The sequence below is a fragment of the Arachis hypogaea genome, chromosome 17 (assembly GCF_003086295.3).
Source record: "Arachis hypogaea cultivar Tifrunner chromosome 17, arahy.Tifrunner.gnm2.J5K5, whole genome shotgun sequence".
Taxonomy (NCBI): Eukaryota; Viridiplantae; Streptophyta; class Magnoliopsida; order Fabales; family Fabaceae; genus Arachis; species Arachis hypogaea.
In genome coordinates this window covers 14,789,197-14,797,076 of record NC_092052.1, presented here as the reverse complement: position 1 = coordinate 14,797,076, position 7,880 = coordinate 14,789,197, and the positions used below count along the sequence as shown (strand labels likewise).

The following is a 7,880-nucleotide window of genomic DNA, read 5'->3' as shown; positions in this document are numbered from 1 at the left end:
TGAATCAAGTCATTAATTGTGATTTTAAAAATCAAATCTTTTTAAAAAAAAAAACTAATTTTTATCATATCTTTTCAAAAATATCTTCTCATCTTATCTTTTTCAAAAATTTGATTTTAAAATATCTTTTCTAACTTCCTAACTTCTTATCTTTTCAAAATTTGTTTCAACTAACTAACTAACTTTTTGTTTGTTTCTTATCTTTTTCAAAACCACCTAACTAACTCTCTCTCTCTAATTTTCGAAAATATCTTCCCTCTTTTTCAAAACTTCTTTTTAATTAACTAATTATTTCAATTTTTAAAATCTTAATTTTCGAAAATTACTAACATTTTTCAAAAACAATTTTCGAAAATCACTAACTCTTTTTCAAAAATTATTTTTGAAAATTCTCTTTCTCTCTCATCTCCTTCTTTTCTTCTACTCACACAGGGGAACCTCTATACCTGTGGTAAAAAGGATCCCTATTATTATTATTTTTCTGTGCCCTCTTCTTTGTCATATGAGCAGGAGCAAGGACAAGAATATTCTTGTTGAGGCAGATCCAGAACCTGAAAGGACTCTGAAGAGAAAATTAAGAGAAGCTAAATTACAACTATCCAGCAAGCACCTGTCAGGAATTTTCGAACAAGAAGAGGAGATGGCAGCCGAAAATAATAATAATGCAAGGAGAATGCTTGGTGACTTTATTGCACCTAATTCCAATTTACATGGAAGAAGCATCTCCATCCCTACCATTGGAGCAAACAACTTTGAGCTGAAACCTCAGCTAGTTTCTCTGATGCAGCAGAACTGCAAGTTTCATGGACTTCCATCTGAAGATCCTTTTCAGTTCTTAACTGAATTCTTGCAGATCGGTGATACTGTTAAGACTAATGGAGTAGATCCTGAAGTCTACAGGCTCATGCTTTTCCCTTTTGCTGTAAGAGACAGAGCTAGAGTGTGGTTGGACTCTCAACCCAAAGACAGCCTGAACTCTTGGGATAAGCTGGTCACAGCTTTCTTAGCCAAGTTCTTTCCTCCTCAAAAGCTGAGCAAGCTTAGAGTGGATGTTCAAACCTTCAAACAAAAAGATAGTGAATCCCTCTATGAAGCTTGGGAAAGATACAAACAGTTGACCAAAAAGTGTCCTTCTGACATGCTTTCAGAATGGACCATCCTGGATATATTCTATGATGGTTTATCTGAGCTATCAAAGATGTCATTGGATACTTCTGCAGGTGGATCCATTCACCTAAAGAAAATGCCTGCAGAAGCTCAAGAACTCATTGACATGGTTGCAAATAACTAGTTCATGTACACTTCTGAAAGGAATCCTGTGAATAATGGGACGCCTATGAAGAAGGGAGTTCTTGAAGTTGATACTCTGAATGCCATATTGGCTCAGAACAAAATATTGACTCAGCAAGTCAATATGATTTCTCAAAGTCTGAATGGAGTGCAAGCTGCATCCAACAGTACTCAAGAGGCTTCTTATGAAGAAGAAGCTTATGATCCTGAAAACCCTGCAATAGCAGAGGTGAATTACTTAGGTGAATTACTTAGGTGAACCTTATGGAAACACCTATAATCCATCATGGAGAAATCATCCAAATCTCTCATGGAAGGATCAAAGGCCTCAACAAGGCTTTAATAATGGTGGAAGAAACAGGTTTAACAATAATAAACCTTTTCCATCATCCACTCAGCAACAGACAGAGAACTCTGAACAAAATACTTTTAATTTAGCAAACTTAGTCTCTGATCTATCTAAGGTCACTGTAAGTTTCATGAATGAAACAAGGTCTTCCATTAGAAATTTGGAAGCACAAGTGGGCCAGCTGAGTAAAAGGATCACTGAAATCCCTCCTAGTACTCTCCCAAGCAATACAGAAGAGAATCCAAAAGGAGAGTGCAAGGCCATTGAATTAATCACTATGGCCAAACCTGTAAGGGAAGGAGAGGACGTGAATCCCAAGGAGGAAGACCTCCTGGGACGTCCAGTGATCAATAAGGAGTTTCCCTTTGAGGAACCAAAGGACCCTGAGCATCTAGAGACCACAGGGACCCCATTGATCCTCCTTATGCCATTCATGAGCTCGGATGAGTATTCCTCTTATGAAGAGAATGAGGATGTCACTGAAGAGCAAGTTGCCAAGTTCCTTGGTGCAATCATGAAGCTGAATGCCAAATTATTTGGTAATGAGACTTGGGGAGATGAACCTCCCCTGTTCACCAATGAATTAAATGCATTGGATTTACTGAGATTGCCTCAGAAGAAAGAGGATCCTGGAAAGTTCCTCACACCCTGTACCATAGGCACCATGACCTTTGAGAAGGCTCTATGTGACCTTGGGTTAGGGATAAACCTCATGCCACTCTCTGTAATGGAGAAACTTGGAAAATTTGAGGTGCAAGCTGCTAAAATCTCATTAGAGATGGCAGACAACTCAAGAAAAGAGGCTTATGGACAAGTAGAGGACATGTTAGTAAAGGTTGAAAGCCTTTACATCCCTGCTGATTTCATAATCCTAGATACTGGGAAGGATGAAGATGAATCCATCATCCTTGGAAGACCCTTCCTAGCCACAGCAAGAGCTGTGATTGATGTGGACAGAGGAGAAGTGATCCTTCAATTAAATAAGGACAACCTTGTGTTTACAACTCAAGGATCTCTCTCTGCATCCTTGGAGAGGAAGCAGAAAAAGCTTCTCTTAAAGCAGAGTCAACCAAAGCCCCCACAGTCAAACTCTAAGTTTGGTGTTGGGAGGCAACAACCAAACTCTAAGTTTGGTGTCAAACCCCCATATCCAAACTCTAAGTTTGGTGTTGGGAGGTTTCAACAAAGCTCTGCACATCTGTGAGGCTCCATGAGAGCCCACTGTCAAGCTATTGACATTAAAGAAGCGCTTGTTGGGAGGCAACCCAATGTTTATTTATCTAATTTTATTTTTGTTTTTCATGTTTTCTTAGGTTCATGATCATGTGGAGTCACAAAATAAACGAAAACTTTAGAAACAGAATCAAAAACAGCGGAAGAAAAATCACACCCTGGAGGAAGCATCTGTCTGGCGTTCAACGCCAGAACAGAGCATGGTTCTGGCGCTGAACGCCCAAAATGGGCAGTATCTGGGCGCTGAACGCCCAAAATGGGCAGCATCTGGGCGCTGAACGCCCAGAACAAGCATGGTTCTGGCGTTCAACGCCAGAAATGGGCAACAAATGGGCGTTGAACGCCCAAAATGGGCACCAACCTGGCGCTAAACGCCCAGAGTTGTGTGCAAGGGCATTTTGCATGCCTAAATTGGTGCAGGGATGTAAATGCCTTGACACCTCAAGATCTGTGGACCTCACAGGATCATCTCAGGATCTGTGGATCCCACAAGATCCCCACCTTCCTTCCTCATAATCCTAGTTTTTTTTCCACATCTTCTTCTTCATCTATTCCTTCTTCTTTTGCTCGAGGGCGAGCAACATTCTAAGTTTGGTGTGGTAAAACAATTATGTAAAGGATCTATAGCTCAGTTGTAGAACATGTGGCTGCAAATCAAGAGATCCCTAAGATACCTCAGGGGATGCACTTCCCTCCACATAGTTATTGGAAGCAACCGAAGATAGAAATACCAAAAATCACTAGGAGCAACAAAGACAAGGAAGAGACATAGAAGAGCTCAAGGACATCATTGGTTCCTCAAGAAGGAAACGCCACCATCACTAAGGTGGATTCATTCCTTGTTCTTATTTCTTCTGTTTTTCGTTTTCTATGTTATGTGCTTATCTATGTTTGTGTCTTTATTACATGATCATTAGTAGTTAGTAACTATGTCTTAAAGTTATGAATGTCCTATGAATCCATCACCTCTCTTAAATGAAAAATGCTTTAATTCAAAAGAACAAGAAGTACATGAGTTTTGAATTTATCCTTGAACTTAGTTTAATTATATTGATGTGGTGACAATGCTTCTTGTTTTCTGAATGTATGCTTGAACAGTGCATATGTCTTTTGAAGTTGTTGTTTAAGAATGTTAAATATGTTGGCTCTTGAAAGAGTGATGACAAGGAGACATGTTATTTGATAATCTGAAAAATCATAAAAATGATTCTTGAAGCAAGAAAAAGTAGCAAAAAGCAAAGCTTGCAGAAAAAAAATATAGACGAAAAAAAATAGAAACAGAAAAAAAAGCAAGCAGAAAAAGCCAAAAGCTCTTAAAACCAAGAGGCAAGAGCAAAAAGCCAATAACCCTTAAAACCAAAAAGCAAGGGCAAATAAAGAGGATCCCAAGGCTTTGAGCATCAGTGGATAGGAGGGCCTAAAGGAATAAAATCCTGGTCTAAGCGGCTAAACCAAGCTGTCCCTAACCATATGCTTGTGGCGTGTAGGTGTCAAGTGAAAACTTGAGACTGAGCGGTTAAAGTCAAGGTCCAAAGCAAAAAAAGAGTGTGCTTAAGAACCCTGGACACCTCTAATTGGGGACTTTACCAAAGCTAAGTCACAATCTGAAAAGGTTCACCCAATTATGTGTCTGTGGCATTTATGTATCCGGTGGTAATACTGGAAAACAAAGTGCTTAGGGCCACGGCCAAGACTCATAAAAAAGCTGTGTTCAAGAATCATCATACTGAACTAGGAGAATCAATAACACTATCTGAACTCTGAGTTCCTATAGATGCCAATCATTCTGAACTTCAATGGATAAAGTGAGATGCCAAAACTATTCAAGAGGCAAAAAGCTACAAGTCCCGCTCATCTGATTGAACCTATGTTTCATTGATAGTTTGGAATTTATAGTACATTCTCTTCTTTTTATCCTATTTGATTTTCAGTTGCTTGGGGACAAGCAACAATTTAAGTTTGGTGTTGTGATGAGCGGATAATTTATACGGTTTTTGGCATTATTTTTAGTATGTTTTTAGTAGAATCTAGTTACTTTTAGGGATGTTTTCATTAGTTTTTATTGTTAACTTCACATTTCTGGACTTTACTATGAGTTTGTGTGTTTTTCTGTGATTTCAGGTATTTTCTGGCTGAAATTGAGGGACTTGAGCAAAAATCAGATTCAGAGGTTGAAGAAGGACTGCTGATGCTGTTGGATTCTGACCTCCCTGCACTCAAAGTAGATTTTTTGGAGCCACAGAACTCGAAATGGCGCGCTTCCAATTGCGTTGGAAAGTAGACATCCAGGACTTTCCAGAAATGTATAATAGTCCATACTTTGCCCAAGTTTAGACGACGCAAACTGGCGTTCAACGCCAGCTCTCTGCCCAATTCTGGCGTCCAGCGCCAGAAACAAGTTGCAAAGTGGAGTTCAACGCCCAAACTGGTACCAAAATTGGCGTTCAACTCCAGGAATGACCTCTACACGTGTAACACTCAAGCTCAGCCCAAGCACACACCAAGTGGGCCCCCGGAAGTGGATTTATGCATCAATTACTTACTTCTGTAAATCCTAGTAGCTAGTTTATTATAAATAGGACCTTTCACTATTGTATTAGATATCTTTGAATCTTTTGATCATTTTTAGATCTCTAGACCTCCATGGGAGGCTGGCCATTCGGCCATGCTTACCTTCTATTCACTTATGTAATTTTAACGGTAGAGTTTCTGCACTCCATAAATTAAGGTGTGGAGCTCTGCTGTTCCTCAAAGATTAATGCAAAGTACTACTGTTTTCTATTCAATTCAACTTATTCTGCTTCTAAGATATTCATTCGCACTTCAACCTGAATGTGATGAACATGACAATCATCATCATTCCCCATGAACGCGTGCCTGACAACCACTTCCGTTCTACTTCCGATTGAATGAGTGTCTCTTAGATCTCTTAATCAGAATCTTCGTGGTGTAAGCTAGAATGATGGCGGCATTCAAGAGAATCCGGAAAGTCTAAACCTTGTCTGTGGTATTTCGAGTAGGATTCAATGATTGAATGACTGTGACGAGCTTCAAACTCGCGATTGCTGGGCGTAGTGACAGACGCAAAAGGATAGTAAATCCTATTCCAGCATGATCGAGAACTGACAGATGAATAGCCGTGCCGTGACAGGGTGCGTTGACCACTTTCACTGAGAGGATAGGATGTAACCATTGACAAGGGTGATGCCTCCAGACGATTAGCCGTGCCGTGACAGGGCATTTGGATCATTTTCCCGAGAGAAGACCGAAAGTAGCCATTGACAATGGTGATGCATTACATAAAGTCAGCCATGGAAAGGAGTAAGACTGATTAGATGAAGACAGCAGGAAAGCAGAGGTTCAGAGGAACGAAAGCATCTCTATGCGCTTATCTGAAATTCTCACCAATGATTTACATAAGTATTTCTATCCCTATTTTATTAATTATTTTCGAAAACCCCATTACTATTTTATATCTGCCTGACTGAGATTTACAAGGTGACCATAGCTTGCTTCATACCAACAATCTCTGTGGGATTCGACCCTTACTCACATAAGGTATTACTTGGACGACCCAGTGCACTTGCTGGTTAGTTGTGCGAAGTTGTGAACCATGGTATTGGCATCATATTTTTGGCGCCATTACCAGGGAAAGAAAGAGCAATGAATTTTACATAATCAAAGTGTAATCACAATTTTTGTGCACCAGACCATCATAGAATATATCCAGGATGGTCCATTCTGAAAGCATGTCAGAAGGACACTTTTTGGTTAGTTGCTTGTATCTTTCCCAAGCTTCATAGAGGGATTCACTTTCTTTCTGTTTGAAGGTTTGAACATCCACTCTAAGCTTGCTAAGCTTTTGAGGAGGAAAGAACTTGGCTAAGAAAGTCGTGACCAGCTTATCGCAAGAGTTCAGGCTATCTTTAGGTTGAGAGTCCAACCATATTCTAGCTCTGTCTCTTACAGCAAACAGGAAAAGCATAAGCCTGTAGACCTCGGGATCAACCCCATTAGTCTTAAAAGTATCACAGATCTGTAAGAATTCAGTTAAGAACTGAAAAGGATCTTCTGATGGAAGTCTATGAAACTTGCAATTTTGTTGCATCAGAGAAACTAATTGAGGCTTTAGCTCAAAATTGTTTGCTCCAATGGCAGGGATTGAGATGCTTCTTCCATGTAAGTTGAAATTTGGTGTAGTAAAGACACCAAGCATCTTCCTTGCATCTCCACCATTGTTATTATTTTCGGCCATGTCTCCTTCTTTTTCGAAAATTTCTGTCAGGTTTTCTCCAGAGAGTTGTGCTTTAGCTTCCCTTAACTTCCTCTTCAGAGTCTTTTCAGGTTCAGGATCAGCTTCAACAAGAATGTCCTTATCCTTGTTCCTGCTCATATGAAAAAGAAGAGAATAGAAAAGAAAATATGGAATCCTCTATGTCACAGTATAGAGATTCCTTATGTGAGTATAAGAAGAGAAGAATAGAAGAAGGAAAAGATAAGAATTCAAACACAGAGGAGAAGAGTGGATTCAAATTTTTGAGTAGAAGAGAAGTGTTAGTAGATAAATAAATAATTAGAAGGAGATGAGAGAGGGAAGAATTCAAAAATTAAATAAAATAAAAAAAAATATTTTTGTTTTTAATTTAAAATTTGAAGTTAAAATTCGAAAGTTTTAAAAAGAAAAAATTAAATTAAATTAAATTAGAATTTAAAACAAATAGTTAATTAAAAAAATTTTGAAAAAGAGGTTAGTGATTTTCGAAAATTAGAGAGAGAGAGAGAGAGAATTAGTTAGGTGGTTTTGAAAAAGATAAGAATCAAACAAGATAAGATTAATTGGAAAAAGATTTGAAAATCAATTTTGAAAAGATAAGAAGTTAGAGAAGAAGTTTTTGAAATTGATTTTGAAAAAGATGTGATTGAAATTTATTTTGAAAAAGATTTGAAAAAGAAATTTAAAAAGATTCGATTTTGAAAATTAAAGTTGATTACTTGACTAACAAGAAAC

General features: G+C 38.4%; 2 non-coding genes across 2 annotated transcripts; one reads left to right on the top strand and one right to left on the bottom strand.

Annotated features, from left to right (window-relative positions):
* Positions 1-1,036: 1,036 nt before the first annotated feature.
* LOC112767908 (small nucleolar RNA R71) lies at positions 1,037-1,144 on the bottom strand. Its single transcript, XR_003185347.1, has one exon. It is a non-coding gene; the product is annotated as a small nucleolar RNA R71 (small nucleolar RNA).
* Positions 1,145-6,617: 5,473 nt separating this feature from the next.
* On the top strand, positions 6,618-6,725 carry LOC112768198 (small nucleolar RNA R71). Its single transcript, XR_003185635.1, has one exon. It is a non-coding gene; the product is annotated as a small nucleolar RNA R71 (small nucleolar RNA).
* The last annotated feature ends 1,155 nt before the right edge of the window (positions 6,726-7,880 follow it).